Here is a 9,218-nt window from a genome sequence, read left to right on the forward strand (position 1 = left end):
AATATTATCAGGTGATGTTGAGTTGAAAAATCTGGATAGTTTGTGTAGTGTCTGGAAATATTCTGTTATTAAGGGTCAGATCATGTGAACCTGAAGACTTTATGGCATTCACTGCAGATATTTTAATGATAACGTATTTGTTTACAATTATTTTATAAAAGTCACAATGTTCTCACTTACTGATTCTGTACAGAGTGGTTTATTTAGATAGTTGTAAGAGTAGAATGGATAATGAATCATATGGTTGCTGTTTTCTTAATTGTGTCTGTGTCATTAATATTTTATATATTACAGGGTTTCCTCAGGAAACCCTGTAAAATTTCCATATTTATCTCTCCAAAGATATCTTGAAGGGCATGTTAAGGATCCCAGGAGAGAGAAGTGTTGAGGAGGACATCCATGGTAATAAATAAACAAAGTAATAATAATAAAACAAAACAAAACAAAATCCAGGAAGTCGGATTGATTTTGTGGATAAGACTCCATGCTCCCATGCCAGGGACACAGGTTCAATCCCCTGGTCAAGGAACTCGATCCCATATGCTGCAACTAAGAGCCTGCATGCCACAACTTAGACATGTGAAGCCAAAGAAAAACAGAAAGAAAGAAGAGTTGATGCTGGATTCTTCCCTGTCATTCTGGCCTGGCCACCTTGTATCACACGTGTTATTCCATAAACAGCAGCTCTCTAGAAGCCCTAGACAGTGCATATACACACAATACTGCACTACTTTCTTACCTGTTTAAGGGAGTTGATATCTGATTAAAATAAGGCATATTTGTTGCCATGATTTAAAACGTAAATCATAGCATTTGAAAATTTCTCCTTTTTCCCTTTGTGTCTGTTTCCTTCTTCCCATGCCTTCTGTATGGTTAGTCAGAGGCATTTATTTCCCTCAGCAGCACTATAAACATGCCTTGTCTACATGAACTGTTCATGAAATTGGAAAAATGTAAGAATCATGAAAAATAATTTTCTTTTCTTGAAGGAATCACAGGCTGGAAATACCAAAAAACAACAACAACAACAACAAATCTTATCATTATTATGCCCCATTTTGTGGTTTTTAATGATTGCAGCTTGTTGCCCCGAGTCCTTTGCAAAGGGCCTTACCAAGGTCAAGACCACTGAGATCACCCAGGCAACCAACCTTCAGAAAAGAGATACTCAAGAGGGCAATTTGCTAATGGAGCAGAAACTGGTGATGGTTAAGAGAGGAAGAGCAGAAAGTGAGTCCTAGTCCCTGATTCACTGGCTGGAGAAGTGAAAATGGAGATGAGAACATTAATTAGCAGTAAATCTAGCAGGAGATTGAGTTGGGTCCTGGAGTAATTAGCCTTTTGCTCTAAATCCACTCTTCCGGCCTCATATTGGCCATGCTGTGCTGCCCGGCTAATGAATTCTGCTGACCTTCTGCCAGATTCCTGTTTCATTCCCAACAGACTAAGTTATACCCCTTCTATATCTGCAGCGTTCCCAAGCCTATTGGGTTTCCTTGAGCTGCCTCGACTTTGACTGACCTGGGTAAAGAGACAGGAGGGCAGAGGTATAGCTCTTAGTGTTACAGCTGACCTTTTGCTGGAACCCTCCAGAGAGGACTGCCCCCTACTCTGAGGGCACAGGCAGAGGTAAACAGCACCAGGAGAACAAAAAAAAAAAAAAGAAAAGATGTGTGGTCATATTTCCTGCCCATTTTGGAATTGTCATAATTTATGCTTGTTTGGAAATTCTTTTTAGTGGTCTCAGAGTACTGAAGATAGGATTCAACAAAATCTGGGGTTTTCTTTCTGGGACTTGATTTGAGATGAGTAGATGCTATCTGAACTATCCATGGGAAAATAGCATTCTATCTGCATGGGAGAAAACAAGAAAAAAACAGGATTCTAAGATCAATCCATCATTTTTAGGATCAATTTATTCATATTTGTTGGATACATGAAGTTCTTGGGCTAGTTTATGTTCAGAAATAATTGTTTTAGTAATGCATCTGGCTAGACAAAGCCTGAAGCCCTTCAGTCATAGATGCTAAAAAGAATGTTCCATTGTGATTATGTATTTTTTCAATAGCTCTTTGTGAATTTTTCTAGCTATCTATAAGAATTCTACTTATAGGGAAGGTTTATCTTAGACAGAAAGCAGATACGTTGCCAATAAATTTGTTCAAAATTCTCAGAGTTATTCCTTCGTTAAGAAGCTGTTAAATTCATAACCGTTCCTGGTGAAAAGTGGGAAAGCCCGAATCTGAACCTTCTTTGAGACAAAGGGGCAAGTTTTGAGACAAAGAAGCAAGTTCACGTAAACCCCACATTTTACCACCTCATTCCTCTCCATTCTCTCTCAGGGTGGAATTTAATAAAATGCAAGTGCTTAAATTAACAAGTCTAGTTTGGTTTGTCCTAGAACTTGGCTTGGATACTAACAATGGGTATATTTTTACCAGAAACAGAGCAGGCAGATGAAAAGGAGTCTGGAAGTGCTGATGGCCATGCACAGGGCTATGTGTGATTTTGTTTTGCCAACTGGTGCTCAGTGGACATATGGACCACAATGATGACAGCGCCCAGAGAAGTCAAATGTAGCATCTAGTGTTGGCTGGGATCTCACCACTATGTATAAGACCAGACAGCACCCCTTAGCTTACTAGACTTTAGTAAGGGGTCTGAATATCTATCTATTGAAGATAAAGAAATATAATCCAGGGACTTCCCTGGCGATCCAGTGGTTAGGACTTAGGGCAGGAGGTGTGGGTTTGATCCCTGGTTGGGGAATTAAGATCCTACATGACATTTGGTGCAGCCAAAAAGTAAAATAAATAAATAAAAACAAAAGAATAAATAACTTCCTTATCAAAAAAAAAAAAAGGAACTATACTCCTCCATTATTACATAGGAACTAGAAGAACATTGCCAAACTATTTTATTACCACATAATATCCAGGAGTTTTTCTTAGAAATAGCCCTATTGAGAGTTTATTATTATGTTGAAAAATAATTTTGATTTATAAATAGATTCTTCTCTCCTCTAAGACAGGTAAAATATATGTGATCTTTCTATGGTATAAATATAAGGTTGGCAAACTATGGCCTATATTCTTAATATAGATCCCTATCTGTTTTTTTAATATATAATTTTATTTATTTATTTATTTTTTGGCTGCCCTGGGTCTTCATTCCTGTAAGAATTTTTCTCTAGTTGCGGTGAGTGGGTGCTCCTCTCCAATTGCCAGTGCTCAGGCTTCTCGTTGGGGAGGCTTCTCTTGTTACAGAGCACAGGCTCTAGGATGTATGGGCCTCAGCAGTTGCAGTTCCCAGGCTCTAGAGTACAGACTCAACAGTTGTGGTGCACGGGCTTAGTTGCTCCAGGCATGTGGGATCATCCCAGATCAGGGATCAAACTCATGTCTCCTGCGTTAGCACATGGATTCTCTATCACAGAGCCACTAGAGAGGCCCCTAGATGGTTTTATAAATAAAGTTTTATTGGAACACAGCCCCACTCATTTATTAACATACCATCTATGGTAGTTTCTGTACTGCAATAGTGGTACAGATCTGACAGATCTTACAACCCACAAAGTCTAACATATTTGCCATCTGGTCCTTTACAGAAAAAGTGTGCTGACTCTTGATTGTGAGTGATTTGGAGGAAATAGATTAGATTTATTTGCTTCTCATAAAACATGAATTTCATGTTTTTTGTACATTGAATACAAATGTCTTTAACATCTCAAACTACAGAAGGCATGATGGTTTTTGGAAAGTAGAAAATCGAAGACTCTGCAAATGTTTTCAGAATTTGGTGTTTCGTGGACTTTTTTCTCTATATATCCTAAACTTCTCTTTAGCACTTATTTTTATGACAGGATATCTTGCTGATAGTTTAAAGCCTTGGATGATGAGAATGAATTCACTAGTATTCCATTCTTAACTTTCATTTTCTTGCCGAATAAACACAAATTAGGAACCAGACTGAGCTAATAAGCTGTGGATTCTGCAGCTTTTAACTAGGCAATTCCCTGCTGGTATGAAACACCCTTAGGGATTCTATGGATAGAGGTTCCCTTCTGAATGGCGAGCAGGATCACGCACCACTAGATTCAAGAGGACACCACTAGGACTTTCCTGGTAGTCCGAGAGTTAAGAATCCCTCTGCCAGTGCAGGGGCCATGGGTTCAATCCCTGGTCCAGGAAGATTCCTCCCCATGTGCTATGACTACTGAAGCCCATGTTTTAGAGACCATGCTCCACAACAAGAGAAACTACTGCAGTGAGAAGCCCCAGCACGGGAACTGGAGAGGAGCACCCAATAGCCACAACTAGAGAAAGCCTATTTGTAACAAGCAAGACCCAGCGCAGCACCCCCAACCCCCCAAAAAAAGACATCACTACACCTAGCCTATGAGGCAGTTGGTGAGCTCTTTCCTGCCCCATCAGGTCCCTAGGTTAACAGTGTAACAACTGGCTGCTGATACCTCATTTCTCCCCACTCCAAGGTTTAACACGATATGGCTACAGTGGGGCCCTCAAACCAGAAGGCCTCTTTAAAAGGAATGATGACAATACCTCCTCAGGCGGGTGAATACAAAAAATCCAGCACAGTGTCTGGAATATGCCAAGTGTGAACTGTTACCATTACTATCCTCTAAATGACGTATCAACAGCAAGTCAGGGTCTTCCTCTGTCTGTGGGATTCTCCAGGCAAGAATTCTCGAATGAGTTGCCATTCCTCCTCCAGGGATCTTCCCAACTCAGGGACCGAACCTGTGTCTCCTGCATTGGCAGGTGGATTCTTTAGGACTGAGTCACATGGGAAGCCCTTGCGAAATAATAAAATCATTTAATTGTTCAAAAAAAAAAGAATTATTCATATCTCCCTAGAAATTATGACAAATATATTAGCATATTCTAGAGAAATGACTTGAATACACCACTTCTTCTGAGAGTAGAGCATTTCTTGCTCTCATTTTTAGATACTTAGGAAATAGAAGAGGTTGTGAGTGTAATGGGGAGTCTTCATGTACTGTGTTAGCTTCAGTAACGCCTACCTCATTTTCTTCAAATTCAGAGATTGATTCCCTAACAAAAGCAGGGGTTTAGTGGGTCAAATGCTGCCTCAGAAACTCAGCTGAGGCTACCCTGTTGACAGACACATGTGTTCTTAACCTGTATCATCTCTCTGAAGATGTGCAGGACCATACACTTGACCATGGTTTTGGGTAATATAAATAAATAAAAGAGCAGTTCACTCAAGATTCAAGGAACAACCATTGCAGTACACATAGGAACCAGGTTGTTTTGGGTTCTTTCTCAAGTGCTTTATCTTACCTGGTATAACATATAACACTTTTATTGTGGAAACAGAAAGACAAGTGTGAAAAGGGTCAAAGTCAGGCAACTGGAGAGAAAGAGAGGGCTGGGTCTTTAAGCATCACTCAGAGGGGACCAGAGGGGACGCCCCAGGGTTTTATTTCCCCAGAGAATAGTTTTGATCGGCAAATGTAAATTCTGCAGGAAGCATCAAACCTCAAGGCCATGGTATAACTTTAAATTGACCCACAATTTAAATATACAATGATCAAGTTCCCAGCTGGGAAAATGAATAGTGGAACGAAAAACCAATTTTGAGGATCTATTTTGCAGGAAACACCAACAACCTGTTTTTAAAGACACTTTCTGCAGTTTTTGTCTTTCCTCTTACATTACAGTGAATTTCTTTTCTCACAGTGGGATTTTAAATTAATTTATAATTATACACACTTGCAGGGAATGAGAGAGAAATGACCTAATTATAGACCAAATGGATACCCTTTGGCCATCCTGCAATTAGAGAGACTGGGGCTGTCTATGAGCTTTATCCTCTTGAGTGGATTCTGTGGTTAACCTGGCAGGGAGTATGGAAAGAAGCCCATGTGGCCCAGAACATCACGTCAAAACCTGTGCAAATTATTTGGAAAAAATAAACAGATAAAACTAAATTCAAAAAGCGATTGTAGAACTGAAACTTCCCCTGCTTCAGACAGGCAGAGGCCCAAACTGTGACCATCAAGGGAGAAAAAAACAAGCAGAGCATTTTAATACTGTCTCCATGTCTCACTAGATTCTAATTAGTTACAATTAGGCTGCCAGGGAATAACAGCTACAGTGACACTGAAGAAGAAAATGCCCAGCTCCAACATAATGCCCACCATTTCACCATATTTCTCTTTTTTTGCTGAGATTTTGTTAAAAACAGTAGAAGAAGAGAGAGATCCTAACAGGTGTCTAATGCAGTCACTGAAGCAGCAAACTCCTCTTTAGTAATTCTCTGCTCTTCCTGCTTTTTGTCTCTGTACACTCTGCAGTGCGGGTGATATTTGCTTGTGTAATGTGGACTCAATTCTGTTCCCTTCTCCCAGCCAAGAGGCCATTTCTCCGCCCATTCTCTCCATAGAAACCAGGATATCTAATCTAACCTGCAATTTGAAAAGAGCCTTGTGCTTTGTCCAGTTAAAAAAACACTATTCTGGCTAATTGGGCACTCCTAAAACTCATATGAAACCATTGGAAAATGATATAAATGACATGTCATTGGATGGGAAGAGAGAAAGTGCCAGTAATACACTTTTTAGGCATTGGGAGAAAATCAACAGATTCTCTCAATATTTAGTATTGTCCTGGTGTGTTCAATGGCTGCACAAAGTGTACCAATGAAGAAAAGAGATACTGACCCAGGAGGTGTACTGGCTGAGATGGACTATGATGACATGGGACTGCAGAAGGCAATTAATTAACTACTTCAAGTAATTGATTATTTGTGCCCTATGATTTTTCATATGTGCAATGAGATTACCTAGAGTTGTGGAACAGCCCATATTAAAGGAATAAGTAGTTTTATACAATCATTGGTACATTTACATGGTTTTGTGAAACAAAACTATGGAACATTCTTTCAATGAAATTACACATGTTTTAGTGAGAGCTGTTGGTTAAAAAATAATTTGCCTCTATATATTCTTTTTCACATTCTTTTCCATTATAGATTGTTACCAAATATTGAATGTAGTTCTCTATGCTATACAGTAGATTCTTGTCATTTACCTATTTTATATACAGTAGTATGAATACATTAATTCCAAACTCCCTGATTTATCCCTCTCCTCTTCCCCTTTGGTAACCATAAGTTTTTTTTTTTTTCCCTATGTCTGTGAGTCTGTTTCTGTTTTTTAAATAAGTTCATTTGTGTCATTTTTTTTTTTAGATTTCACGTATGAGAGATATCACATGCTATTTGTCTCTCTATATACATGTATAACTGAATCACTTTGCTATACTCCTGAAACTACTGAAACTAGCATACTGTAAATTAACTATACAAAGAAAGGGGAAAAAAGAGGCTTCCCTGGTGACTCAGGTCGTAAAGAATCTGCCTGCAATGCAGGAGACCCAGGTTCAATCCCTGGGTCGAGAAGATCCCCTGGAGAAAGAAATGGCAACCCACTCCAAGATTCTTGCTGGAGAATCCTGTGGACAGAGGAGCCTGGTGGGCCACAGTTCATCTGGTTGCAGAGTCAGCCACAACTGAGCGACAAACATTTTCACCTTTTCAAACTGAAAAAAAATTTGTCTAGCTCCTCTAACTATAATTCACGTGGTACTGTTTGCTTTTGAATAACAAAAAAATACTTACCAATATCTTACAACTTGAAATCATGAGCTATTCTGTTCTCAGATTTCTATCTAAAGGATATATTCTAAAGAGAGGGACCATCCAAACAAAGCAGAAATATAGTTACTTACTGCATGAAATGGGACAAATATTGAGAATCAAATGGTACTTCAAATTGTAACAAGAGAGACCAGAAAATGTGAAACAGTACAAGGAAATGAAAACACATTCAAGGAATTAAGCAATAGAAGTAATGAAGAAAAAGTTAGATATTTCAGAAAACCAGAGAGTAAATCTAATGACACCTACGTAATATTCACAATTATTTGTTATGAACCAGTTTGTTGGGAAAAAGACAGAGCTTAAAGCCTACAGGGTAAGCAGGCTCGAGACTCTCCCAACACTCACAGAAGTAAAGACAGTGAAGGAAATTAGAAGATAATAAACACAGATTCTGTTTTCATTTTCCTGTTGCTAAATGTTAAGTGCTGCTGCAGCTGCTAAGTCGCTTCAGTCGTGTCTGACTCTGTGCGACCCCATAGATGGCAGCCCACCAGGCTCTGCCATCCCTGGGATTCTCCAGGCAAGAACACTGGAGTGGGTTGCCATTTCCTTCTCCAATGCATGAAAGTGAAAAGTGAAAGTGAAGTCGTTTAGTCATGTCCAACTCTTCGCGACCCCATGGACTGCAGCCTACTAGGCTCCTCCGTCCATGGGATTTTCCAGGCAAGAGTACTGGAGTGGGGTGCCATTGCCTTCTCCGAATGTAAGTACAAATAGGTTTAAAGATATGAAATAAATTAGAGAGTGAACTTCCTAATCAGAGAGTCCAGGAATCAGACCCATTCCCTAGAATCAGACCCATTCAGTCTCGTTTATTTTCTCCATCATTGTGAACTACTCACCTTATATGGGCTCTGAATTTTTGGGGGCATCAGTTTTTTCCTCTTTAAGATGGGTATAATAATGCTAACTTAGCTGTCATAAATAGTACATGTGCCAATATATATAAAACATTTGGGACTATACCTCATTTACTCTTTTACTAAATGTTGGGTATTACTGTTATAGCTATCATTACATGAAAGACAAATTGGGCAAGAATAATAGCACTTGGCATACTAGTGCTTTTAAGAACTATTTCAAATGATTTAATGAATATGGAAAAGCATAAGAAAGTAAACATGACATTTTAATAAAGAAAAACATGAAAAGGTTGAAAAGACAACACAATTACTAAAACAGTTGTAAGTAGAATATATTACTCTATTAAAACACAGGAACTTTTATATTAATAGAAAAACTTCAGATATGTTTTGTTTCCAAGACAGCGCTCGTCAAACAAAATTGGAAAAGTCATGTCATCCCACGCCATGAAAATCAACAGAAAACAGGTAAGCAAGATCAACATTAAACAAAGAACAATTCAAAGCAAACACAGCAACTGGGAGAGGAGAATGTTATCTTAGGGTAGAAGTTATGATTTGTAATAAAGATGAACAGACACATACCACTTTGAACTGAAGTTTTATACCATATTTATTAAAGGAATAACTCATATAAATACAAGGAGA

This window comes from Giraffa tippelskirchi, chromosome 13 (genome assembly GCF_054371585.1).
Source record: "Giraffa tippelskirchi isolate mGirTip1 chromosome 13, T2T-mGirTip1v1.2.pri, whole genome shotgun sequence".
Taxonomy (NCBI): Eukaryota; Metazoa; Chordata; class Mammalia; order Artiodactyla; family Giraffidae; genus Giraffa; species Giraffa tippelskirchi.